An 11,944-nucleotide genomic window follows, 5' to 3' on the forward strand; every position below is an offset into this window, starting at 1 on the left:
TAAGTATAGTGGCTAGCACTTTTCTTTCTTGTCATTCGCAAAAGCACAGTCTTATCAGAATTGAAGACCATTGCTGGTCTGTCACACCAGGCCGCAATTTCGCGGAAAGCATCATTCAGTAATATTTGGTCAGCCACATAACTTATTGGGGTGTACAGCATGCAGTCATCGTCAAATAAACCAATTTTAACATTTCTATCAATGGAACACGCAATGTCCTTTACATAAACCAAAAATAACAGTGGACCTAGTACACTTCCTTGGGGCACGCCACATGTCACTGGAAGTAAAGTGGAAGAGATGCCACCAATATCCACAAACTGTGTTCGATTTGGTAGGTAGGAAGCAATCCAGTTTACTAAGGTCAAGAACACGCCTATTAATTTCAGTTTTTCAAGAAGTTTATTATGGGCACCTTTATCAAACGCTTTGTTGAAGTCTAAAGAAATTATGTCCAGTTGTCCAGATTTATCTAACACGGAACTAAAGTTATAGGTAGCAGTCACCAACAACGTGAAAGTTGAAAAATCTTTCCTGAAGCCGTGGTGAAATGGAGACAAGCATCCTTTAGCGTTTAATATTTCAAGTATGTGGTTAGAGATAATGTGTTCGATTAGTTTGCAGCAGGTACTCGTCAATGAAATCGGACGGTAATTGCTTAAACACGCGCGGTCCCCCTTTTTATGCAAAGGCACAACTCTGGCTGTTAGCCAGTCTTCTAATATCTAATTGATAAGGGTGTCAGCATTCTTAAGCAGTGCCACTTACCTAAACCTCCGTCAAAAGATCGCTCAGCCATGTCTCCGGCTCCAGCGCTAATATATCATTTGCTTTAGTAAAGCAAGAATGCCACGTGCAGACATGCCGTGGAGCATACCGCCATGGGCTTGCATTAAACAGGTTACGAAGCTAGTTTTTAGGAGTTTGATTTTTATCTTGCATCGTGTTTCAAAGAATCTGAGAATGGGGCATCGGTCAGCAACACTTCGGGTTTTCCTTGAGTGCAGTTTTCTTAACAGGCACGTCTCAGTAAGGACTTTTGTTTTTGTTTTCTAAGCGAAATGTGTGACCCCAGGGCATCAATGATGGGTGAAGGTGTGATGAATAATATATTAGAGATTCAATGAATGGAAACAGGTTAGCTGATTTCATGAAGTCCAGTAGAGAACGACGGTACGGTCCCTGCGTCCAGGCAATGTATGAAGCAAGGTTGGTTGGTGAAAGACCTGCTATCATCAGGTGCCGGATCCTTGTAGGCTTGAGAACTGGGCAGTCCCACAGTAAGTGATGTATGTCGGCCTCAATGTCTTCGTGTTTACATATCGGACACCCTGGCCGAGGAAACAATTCTCGGTATTGAGGCCACTTCCGAGTGATTGCTGGTGTTAGGGCAACCCCGACCCGGATCCTCCTCTGCACGGGTAAGACCGCGGGGGAGGGTTACCGCACTCGGAGGGATCAGAGCACGAGTGTGGCGCCGGAGGAGTTCCTTTCTTGATGAAAGGAGGGTAAAATTGTCCAAATGAAGGAGCCGAGGCGGTGATGTGTTTGTTTTCGTAAGGCGGGTCAATAAATCTGCCTGGCTTTGATAGGTCAGCATATCCCGTGGGACACTCTCAATAGTGAGGATTTGTAGTTACAGCTAAGATGCTTATTTGGGATCCTGTCGATTTTTTGTTACACGCGTTAGATTACGTGCAAAGAACCTTAAGTAGAGCGCGGTACAGATCATTTCGAGTTCTCGCAAATGCGCATTCGTTGTACCTCAATAATATTAACTAGCCAAAAGATGAAAGGTCTCTTAATAGAAATTCGTAAGAGAATCGTTTTAAGGCAGCTTCACTTACCTACACCACCACCCAGAGATCGGCCGGCACCGGCGTACTGAAAGCATTCACATTAGCCACGCCAACAAGAAAACCGTAGACAAACAAAATACACAGCGCCATGAAATACCTGAAGCACAATATTGAGATGGTTTTCACGAGTTCGCTTGTTTATCTTGCGCCCTGCCTGTGAAGTACGTTCAAAAACGCAACATGTTATTACGATTCAAGTCCCTTATTCTGCTAATAGTTTACTTGAAAGCATGAGTCACCCAGACTTCCTATTAAATAAAACCACGTAATACCTCCAGCAGACATTTAAATCGTGATTATGCAGGCTAGCCTACCTGAATATCAGCAAACTTTGGGAAGGCGGATCACTCAATTTGAATGCCTGAAATTATGATGGGTTGCTTTATTGAAATTCTTTTCGGAACCATTGTTCTAAACAAGCGTCACTTACCAAGTCTTCCGCCGAGAGATTGACCGCTTCTGCTAGACATATCATAAATTAATGGCGGCAACAGAGCCGCAGAGCATGTACCATAGAACTTGGTGGCATATACGCTCCGAAACGGTATTAACCTGTCAATATTTCTTTTTCGTATCTTTCTCTTGAGCTGTTTAGAAGGATGTAAAATTTTTGCGCCAGTATTGCGTGAATAGTCATTTTAGCTACGCAGAAATTGCTTACAGGTGAACAATCAGTAATGATCTCCTAATTAAACCAACGCACATCTTTGGAATGTGTCGAAACATATGACATTGGCTATATTGCACGGAAAGCGTGATCAGAAAAGCTCTACACACCGTATTCTCAGTTCATGCTTTGCATATTGCTCGTACTTTAATCGTTTTCACTTCGATTCACCGCTCTGGCTCAGTAGTTATGGCGCTCGGCTGCTGACCCGAAAGACGCGGGTTCAATCCCGGCCGCGGCGGCGGAATATCTATGAAGGCGAAACTCTAGAGGCCCGCCTACTGTACAATGTCAAAACATGTTAATGAACCCCAAGTGGTCAGAATTTCCGGAGCCGTTGACTACGGCGTCCCTCATAGCCTGAGTCGGTTTAGGACGTTAAACACCAAAAAACAAAATAACCAATAAACTAATTGTTTTCACGTCTCAATGAGACGAAATGCTCCTTTAATGATACTTTAATGTAATCTCCATTCTAAACACGCGCCACTCAACTGCACCTCCACCCAGAGATCGCGCAAAGATGTCTCTGGTTCCTCCGAACAGATGTCGTAAAGAATAGTCATATGAATGTGCCGAGAGCAGAACACTGCAGAACATACAGCTCTATATATGCCGCTCAAGGAAAATTATGTGGTTCTTGTATAGAGCCTTGTATTGAAAAAAAAAATAGACTGCATCACCGCCGGATTAGAGCTAAGGTACGTCATCCCCACAATGTCAAAGTATTTTTTATGGCGTATGACACCGAGAAATACATCATCAGCAAAACCCATTACAGCTGGAACTCATACTCATGCTTTAAACATTGTTTGATCCTGATTAATTTTGAATGTCCAAAAGAATGAAATGTCTCTGATAAATATCACGGGTATATTTTCCTTGTAAAGAAGCTTCACTTACCGACCCCTCCGCCCAGAGATCGCCCGGCTCCTGCAAAGAAATATCAGGCACCGATACTATTTATTTATTTGGAACACCTTACAGGCCTGTAGGGCATTGTGTAAGGGGGGCGGCAAAACATCAAGATGAAATTTAAAAGGGGACAAGCAAAAACAGGGAAACAAGGCGCTAGACATGACAGTAAAAATTTGAAACACCTCAATATAGTAGAGAACAGTTTGAAAGTTTATTGAAAAAGATGCATAGGTAAGATGTACATAAATTGATGATTACAGAAGGAGGTCCCAAAGTGGAGACTGTCAGGGGGACCTCCTGTAATTAATTGCATATTTGAAGTAGGATAAATATATGGCAGATAGAAATTACATAGCGGAACACAGGTGCATTGAAAAGTAAGATCTGAAATAACAGTTTAGTCATGCTAAATTTTAAAAACACATTTTGCAAACACAAAAAGAGAACATAGAACAAGCCCTCAGGCAATAGAAGTCGTACACAATACTAACAGGTTTCACTGGCGTGGCAATTGAAGGCAATTATACAGTACATAGTTTTTCAAGTTTTTATGGAATTGTGCTTCGGTGCGGAATGATTTGATGGTTGCGGGTAGCGAGTTCCAGACAGTGATTGCTGAAAATAAAGCGGACTGCTTGCCATAATTAGTTTTGACATTCGGAAGCAAAAGATTATGTTGTTCAGCGAATCTAGTATTATTAACGTTACACAAACAGGAACCTGAAAATATAGGGAGAGTAGTGCTATTGTGACGGGCGCGATAAATTAATAAACCTAGTTTCAGTTGGAGTGAACAAAGGAGAGGTAAGATATTGAGCCGGCGGTAAAGGGGAGCACTGGATGCGGTGTATGAGCTGAATGTCATTATTCTAACAGATTGGTTTTGAAGATGACACAAAGAAGAAAGATGGGTATAGTACGTGTTACCCCACGATGATAAACAGTAATTGAGGTGGCTATGAATGAATGCATAATAAAGTGAGCGAAGAATATGCTCTTGGAAATAATAACGCGTTCTAATTAGTATACGCATACCGAGTGCAACACAGAAATAAGAACGCATGATGAGTAAAGGTAAAGTTGACATGGGAACACCGTGATAAATCTAAAAAAGGCACACAGGGTACATCACACAAAAAATAAAATTAAAAACAACATGGCGCGTTTAGTAGTGTCAAAAAAATTTCGAAAACAAACACACACAAAAAAAAGAGAGGAAACAAAGTAAACGAAATGCGTAACAGAAAACGTAAATGAGATTGCATCAACATGCTAAGATGGTTTCAGTGAAATGTGCGATGAGTTGGTGATGGAAGGTATCAAGATTAGACAGGGAGGAGATGTCTGGGAGGTTATTCCATAATCTGATGCCTCGCGGAAGTGCTGACTCATTGAACGCTAATGTGCCACCATAGATGCGTGTAAAACAGAGATGATTGTGCAATCTTTTAGATGTGCGAGATGGGACATTTAGGTGAAATGAGCAAGATCTATTAGAGTGCACGTACTTGTGAAATAATGTTAGTAAAGCGTTGTCACGGCGTATGCCTTAAGATTCCAAAGAAATGTCGGTTTTAATCTGAGTGACGCTTGAATGGTAGTGATAGTTTTTTTAGATGAATCGGGCTGCCTTATTATGAATGGCTTCTAATGTGGTGACCATGTTGTTGTAATAAGGAGACCAAATGGAGGAAGCGAACTCGAGCTCTTGTCGAACAAATGTTACACACGGCAACATAACAAATTAAACTATGCAACACATAGCTACATAACATTCATCAAGAAAACTAATTAATTGAACGTTCACGCATGCCCGGTTTCTCTTACATAGAGGTGCAGCTAACTATTGTAAATAATTTAGGTTCACTTTCACCCTATGTCTTCCGCTGAAGCATGAGCCGCCAAGGTGTTCTTACGACAGCCAAGGCCATGCTTCGACTGATTGAAATTAATTTGATACGGCTTAAGCTATCGGGTAAGCACCAAGACAGTAGTGCGAACCACCGGAGCCGAACTTCATTCTTTTTGTATTGCAAGGCACTCAATTTTTTTTTCTGGTGTTTTCAAAATGACGAATTTTTGCTAAATTAAAATGATTCTTCTAAACAAACTTTTTACCTACGCCTCCGACAAGAGATCGACCGGCTCCAGTACAAAAATAAACGCATTAGTCACACATCTTTTCCAGTATGTGCAAAAGTTGGAGCAGCTAATAACTTATTTGTTTGAAGGAGTGGACGTTTTCTGCACAGGCATGGTCAATCACGATCTAATGATACCTAATGAACATCTTTAGGAGGCAGTGAATCTCGAATATATGAAATAACCAGCCTGGTAAGCACTACAAGCAATGATCGAGAAACTGAGTGAAGACTTCATGCATTTCGCTTTGTTTCTCTTTTAGCGCTGTCTCTCTTCCAGCCCACAGGGACGGGATTCGAAGGCGCAGGCCCCTTTGCCAAGCCTTGCAGCCCTTGCAAGCCGAGCACCAGGCAGGGGCGAAGCTTGTACTTATTTTGAAGAAACCGGTGGGTAACCAGCGTTCCGCAGGAGTTACCGCAGTGGTGGCCAAGTGGTTGAGCATCCGCCTCTCATGCGAGAGGTGCGGGGTTCGATAACCAGTGTCGCCGGATGCCCACCTGAGAAAGAATGGGTACAAGCTTTCCCCTTGTCTGGTGTTCGGAGTATTTAGGGTGAAATGCTTGGGAAATGGGTCTCTGACCCCACCTTGAGAAGTCGAAAATACTTTGTGCCATGGCGCTCTTTGGCCATGGATGCACTTGCGCCGTAAAAATTATTTGTGATCATCATCTTCATCTTTTCGCGTGAATAATTGTTTCTCAGCACAAAGGAAGAAAGCTCCCTTTCGCCAACTAACTGTTCTAAACCAGCGCCACTAACATACATGCGTGCGTCATTAGTAGGTAACGATATCAGTTACATTAGGGCGGCAAGTATGCCACCCGTAGACACAGAGAAGAAGAGTTTTGCAGGTATGCCTAAAACTTGATGCAGGGTCAATTATTTTGAAGTCCGCGTTTTTCTCTTGTGTCATGTTTCACTGAAGTTTGAAAATTCAACACCTAGTATCAACACTTAGCATTTTATATGAGCGCACTTTTCTCAACGTGGCTGTTATAGCAAAATCTCATAGTAAATCGGTAAGCGAACTTTTTAACATCCCGTCAAGTTTATGTTATACGGGATGGACTGCCAGCAAACCATCATGAGCAGAGCATACATAGCAAGAAAAGCTCAAGTTTGGGCTAGTTGGTTCATGATTCACTAATAAAACTGCGCGAAATGCGGAGACAAAAGGCAAACAATTACGACGCGCTGGTCCTGTCGTGTATGTTTGTCTTTTGTCCCTGTGTTTCGTGCCGTTTTCTTTTTGAATGACTACCTAGCGCATACCGAGTTCTTTCTTTCCGCAATGCTCGCACCGAAAAGATTTTGCCCCGTCGAAAAGTTGAAAGGACCCTTTAGTCAAACTGATAAGGAAAACATCACTGTGCGTGAGCGTCACTTACCAACACCACCACCAAGAGATCGCCCGGCTCCTGTGTAGGGACAGAACTGACATAGTCACCCCTGTCGACTAACAGTATACACACCGTGGGGCACCATGCTATGACTTCTTTGCGCAGAATAATCCTTGCGTCTTGTTTTGAGATATGTATTTATTTACCCTGCTAAAAGCTTTATCTATACGGACGTTGATAGTTGGAACATGAGCCACCAAGAGCTTCTAAGTAGAACGTTCATTTGGGCGAGTTGGTATAGATGCATCTTTAATCCTACGTTATTCGCGCTGTTTTACTAAAGATGCAATAGCTTCTAGTAATTTATACTACGCAATATCTCCAGCAGACTGCCAAATCCTCATTCCAGGGGTTAGCATACCAGCAACACAATATTAGCGAAGCGTGCGCAGCGGGATCTAGCGTTCATTCTTTCAATATTGCTTATAAGTCAATTATTTTGAAAGTCCAAATCGAAGAGAGGGTACATTAATGAAACTGATAAGAGAATCAGGGTTATAAAAAAGGGTTACTTAGCTACTCCACCGCTAGCGAGCGCCAAGATTGTGCATAGAAATACGATATATTGGTGGCGCTAACATACCTGTAGTAGAGACACCAAAGATCATGTAGAAGTAAGGGTTTCATAGCCAGATTTACGAAGTAATTTTTACCATTTGGCAAGTCGGTTTTTCGTCGTTTTTTAGAATTCACGAGTTATTATTCACCCTAATTATTCAAACTAATTGAATCCTTTAGTAGCGAAAGTTTTTCGGCAATATTAGCAGAGAGCAAAGTCTTTTTCCTGATTACATCATAAGCAAACGGTCGCCTTCTTCTTACACCGGTTAGACTGCCTGCAAAATTAGGCCTAAGACACATGTTCGGCAGTCTGTAATCTTGATTATACGGGCTTGGCTGCGCAACCAGCGTCATGTGCTAGGCGCGAGACAAACGACTTCGGCTTTATAAAATGCTATTGTTAGCATAATTATACTCGTGGCTTGTCAGAAGTGCGAAAAGTCTCTCGTCATGTTGATCAGGGAATCACTGTTGTAAAGAAGGGCCACTCACGTACGCCTCGGCCATGAGATCGCTGAGTCATTTCTCCAGCTCCTGCCGAAAGGTATGGTTTGCATTTGAGACCTAGGTGTCCTGTGAGAAGATACATCTCGGAACACAGCGCCGTATGTGTACCTGAAACTGGCTAGGGAGTTAAGTTTTACTTGTGTTTTTCCCCCCTGTTTCGAAAATTTTCAGAATGTTGCACGTAGTGGTAATGCTTAGAGTTTTTGATAGTAGCGCAGCATTGTAAACTTCGATGCTGGACAAATTTCGTAATTAGAGCTGAGGCAACTCTCCCGCAGCCTGTTCCGTTTTTGTTATACGGGTTAGACTGCATGAAAAGCAGCATCAGCAAAGTGCTACATATGACATCCCCAGTTCTTGCTTTGCCTCTTGCTTGTACCTCATTAACTTTAACTGGAAAAGGTAGGTTGGCCCGTGTAATAAAACTTATTCGAGAATCAGCGAACGAGCGCCTCATACCTACTCCACCGCGATGAGATCTACCGGCTCCTGTGTAGAGAAAGAATTTTCATTATTGACGCCAATATGCCAACAGCAACTACTCCCGTGCAGACTGTACTATATACTGTGACATCTCTGAAGCACCGTAATTAGCTACTTTCATGATGCTGTGCTTGTCTAGCGCTCTTCTTTTGGGGTACGCTCGAATAATACGATAATTAAATACATTTCAAGTGCCTCTTTTAAACGCATTTTTACAGAAAGAATGAACTGCATCACGTTCCCGCCGCCGTGGTGGCTTAGTGGCTTTGACACTCGGCTGCTGACCCTCAAGACGCGGGTGCGATCCCGGCCGCGGCGGTCGAATTTCGATGGAGGCGACATTCTAGGGGCCCGTGTACTGTGCGATGTCAATGCACATTAAAGAACTCCAGGTGGTCCAAATTTCCGGAGCCCTTCACTATGGCGGCCCCCTTGCCTGAGTCGCTTTGTGATGCTAAGTTCCCAAACCATGCAAGACGTTCTTGTAATTAAAGACAAGGGAGACGTAAAGCGGAATTCTAAACCCAACGTGAGTAAAATGAGGGAAATATGAACAGTAATTTTAGCGCCCAGAATAATGAACGGTCGCTTTAAAGGGGTGATGGCAAGATTTACCGATAAATAGTGGTTTTATGAATTGCAACTAGAAATTATCGGCCCTAACCTCCTCGTCTTGGGACCGACTGCCACACAGAAGCAGCCTGAATGACCGACCCGACACCTCCGGCGTCTTCGTCAAAGCTACCTTAACGCACGGTCGATGCGGAGCAGAGTGAGGGCCTACTAGAGCCCTGCCGTGGCAGACTGTGGTGAAGCCGCCGAGATCGGGCAGAGGCCAAGCAGGACAGGAAAGGACGCAATTTCCTCTACCTTTGATCGTGACTTCTCTCGTAGCCTCTCTGCACCCGTACTCCCAAAAACCGACAACTCACTGCCCTGGGTTCACTATGCGGAGTGCTTAGTTCAGCTGTTCAGTCCTGGGTAAACGCGTGAACGTCGGCTTATGTCGTCATAGACCGCGAGCACGCCAGCGTTTCCAGCCTTCCACACGGTTCAGGAGGCCATTAGAAGATCTAATTACAAATTGGTTGCTCCACGATATGGCCTCATATTTGGTCATTTGCTCCGAAATATATAGCGAGCATGCAATCAACAGCTCGTGTCAAAAAAATGTGTCATGTCCCTTTAATAAAATTAAGAAAGTAAGAATTGTTCCAAAAAATCGTCACTTACAAACACCTCCTTCGAAGGATAGACCGGCTCCTGCGTGGCGATAACATATATTAGTCACGCCAATAAACAAGCAGTATAGCACAGCAGAACACAGTGAGCCTCGATCCAAGGTTAGAATAACCAGTTAATTAATACGCTTTTGTGCGTTTGTCTTGAGTGGTGTTGAAAAATGGGCAGATAGTGCACCAATACTTTATAATTATTTTAACAGATGTGTAGAGGACATTTTCTACTGGAGATCGAGCCGCCACGATATACTAAACACAGCAAAGACGCATGTTTGAGTAGCAATCGAAACTCTTAATATTGGCTACAGTGGAAAGCACCAACAACAACGCTCTACAAACAGTATCATGAGTTCATGCCTTCTGCATAAAACCTAGCTGCATAAAATTTGATCAGGCAGAATAATGAGTTGAATGATCATATTTGCCCTGTTTGTTTCACATAGTTGTGCCTCCAGCTATTGAACGTAATCTGGATTCTAAGTAACAATACATTATTCATTTACGCAGAACCGCAAAGTAACTATTATATCTAAGGCGTTGCTTCGACTGAGTGGAATTATAATGGTACGGCAGGAGCTACCGCGTAAGCGTCATTAGAAAGTGCGACAGAGCGGATTCGGGCTTCATTGTTTTCGCATCGCAGGGTGCACAATAACTTCGAGTCTTAAAAATTACAAATTGTCTCATTATTCAAATTAATAGTTGTTTCATTGTTCAAAACAAGCGCCTTACGTACACCTCCGCCAAGAGGCTGTCCGGCTTATGCATAACATTAAACACATTAGTCACACCAGTATTGCAAGAGCAGGCACTTCGCTATAACTTGCGCCATAATATGCCGAAAGATGATTTATCAAGTATATTTACTTGAGCGCTCGTTTTTCATGTGTTTTCCTTTGAAGTATTCAAGAATTGTGCACTATTTCATTATGTTTAAAAATCTACGATTAGCGGATGTTTTGTGCAGAAGCGTGAAACACCAAGAATTTCCATTACTCGCAGCTAAATCACATCCCTGGTAGACTGTCGAACAAGAATTGCACGTTTTAGGCCACCTGAAATTGACGACCAGCAAAGCGCGCGGTACCAGCTGTCGAACTCATGCTTTCAGTATTACTTGCTCTTCAAGAGACTTGAACGCGAAAAATTCCGACGGGTCCATTTATCGACAAAGTGGTTATTGAACAGGCTAATGTTATTGAACACTTAACGCGAGAGGTAAAGGATCTGCATAGCAAGAATACCGATCTTGAAAATCAAAGTCGGAGGCAAAACCATGTCTTCTATGGCGTTAAGGACAGCAACCAATCAGAAACATGGGAAGAATCTGAGAACCTAATCAAAAGCATCTGTCAGTCAAAGCTAGGGATCGAATTGAAAACTGTACAAAGGGCGCACCGTGTCGGGCGTTTCAGTGATAAGACTGCACGACCTATAATAGTGAATTTTGCCTCCTATAAAGAGAAACAAGAAGTCATGAGTTGCGCGAAAAAGTTTAAGGGTTCTGAGTATAGCGTGGATCAAGATTATTCAACAGAGACACGTAATGTTCGGAAGCGACTGTGGGAATACGCAAAAATTCAGGAGGCCGACAAAAGCAAGATAAAACTAAAGTACGACAAACTTATTCTGAACGGAAAGGCTTTTATATGGGACAAGGAAAAGCAGGTGGTTGTTCCCGCCATGAAACGATGACGCCCCATTCATCCAAGGAAAAGCCTCCAATGAGATTTAGTTGCCGTAATCGTTAACTACAGAAGCATTGTAAATAAAGTGGATGAGTTTGCTAGTCTTCTAGAGTCTGTAAAGGCAGACATAGTATTTGGTACTGAATCATGGTTAGATGCATCAATCAGGGATAGCGAGGTGTTTCCTAAAGAATTCATTGCTTACCGCAAAGACAGATCCCGGTTTGGCGGGGGCGTCATTCTGTTGGTGCATTCCTCTTTTATTTATTTATTTATTTATTCAAAATACCTTACAGGGCCCAGAAGGGCATTGAGTAAGGGGGGCAAAACAATAGATTAAGCAAATAGGAAGAATAAATTAAAAACAACGCGTGATACAAGGCAAAAATTGAACACAATTATAAATATACAGGGCAAAACGTAACTAAAAGACATACATCACCGCGAGCAACAAAAATTAAATTAGTAGCAAGAATGC

This window comes from Amblyomma americanum, chromosome 3, assembly GCF_052857255.1.
Source record: "Amblyomma americanum isolate KBUSLIRL-KWMA chromosome 3, ASM5285725v1, whole genome shotgun sequence".
NCBI lineage: Eukaryota > Metazoa > Arthropoda > Arachnida > Ixodida > Ixodidae > Amblyomma > Amblyomma americanum.